The sequence below is a fragment of the Arvicola amphibius genome, chromosome 4 (assembly GCF_903992535.2).
Source record: "Arvicola amphibius chromosome 4, mArvAmp1.2, whole genome shotgun sequence".
Classification (NCBI taxonomy): domain Eukaryota; kingdom Metazoa; phylum Chordata; class Mammalia; order Rodentia; family Cricetidae; genus Arvicola; species Arvicola amphibius.
In genome coordinates, this window is record NC_052050.1 from 92,691,842 (window position 1) to 92,693,247 (window position 1,406).

Below are 1,406 nucleotides of genomic sequence, written 5' to 3' on the forward strand. Positions count from 1 at the left end.
GGAGCTAGCTGGTCGCCAGGCCTTGATTTCCATCCAGTTCCACTTGGCCACAGCAATGGGTAGGCATGGGTCTGTTGTTGAGAGAGACATAGATGTGTGGACCATCACTGGGTATCTGCACTACAGACTCACATGGGGGCGTCATGCTTGATGGGTTTTTCTTCAGCACTCTGCACCACTCTGAAAAAAATTCTGTCATCCCCAAACGGAGTATATACCAGGGAGCCGTGGAGCAGATGGCTGGAGGTGGGGGCTGAGTCCTTTCACAGATCCTCCTGCACCAGCTCTTCGTGATCGTGTGTGGAGCGTGTTCGCAGAGCGCCTGGCACATCCAGGCCCAATGTTAAGCACAGAACCAATCCATAAGCTTGTAATCTATAAAGACCTAGGGTCTCTGGGGGTTACCTTCCATCTTTCTTTGTTTGAACCCTTTGTCCTTTTTTGGCATAGGACACATATTTTGCCACTTGGAGAAAAGCAACCACAACTGGAAAAGAAACCAAGAGACTCTTACAGACTCTGGCAGCTGCAAGTTCAAGGTTCATTCTGCTTTCTCCAAGGACTAAGGAAAATCAGTTTCTTCTGTTTCACGCCATCTCTCCACAGGGACAGCACTCTTGGCCCAAGCTTCTTCTGGTCCAGGCCGTGCTTTCCTGAAAGTAGAGGTGAGGGTTGGTTGAGTCAATTCCTTTCTATGCCAAAAAGCTATTCAGAGATTTCTGCTCAAGCCAATTCAGGTAACCAGGGTTTGGAAGAGCCATGTATCTTTCTGGTCACCCTAGAACTCTTTGGGTGTTAACTCTCCAATTACAAACAAGAGTTCTGCTTTTAAGCTATGTTTGTGACACTTTAAAAAAAAAAACTACCTGATTTTGTTTTGTACTTTCATTAAAGAAGAAAGCCTTGGTCCTTGGAATAGTACCTGATAACTACAGTTCTTTCAGGACCCATCCATCACTCCCCTGCCCCCACACGGGTAAATTCACCAAGTATAATTAAACAGATGTTGGCCCTATACACTATATTCAAAGCGACATGCTGAGTTAGCAAACTAAAAGAAAACTTAAAGAAGTCAACTAAGAGCCGGGCGGTGGTGGCGCATGTCTTTAATGCCGACACTCAGAGGCAGAGGCAGGGGGATCTCTGAGAGTTTGAAGCTGTCTTGGTCTACAAAGCTAGTTCCAGGACAGCCAAGGCTACACAAGGAAACCCTGTATCAAAAAAACAAAATTCAGCCGGGCGGTGGTGGCGCACGCCTTTAATCCCAGCACTCGGGAGGCAGAGGCAGACGGATCTCTGTGAGTTCGAGGCCAGCCTGGTCTACAAGAGCTAGTTCCAGGACAGGCTCCAAAAGCCACAGAGAAACTCTGTCTCGAAAAACCAATAAAAAAAAAAAATTCAATTGT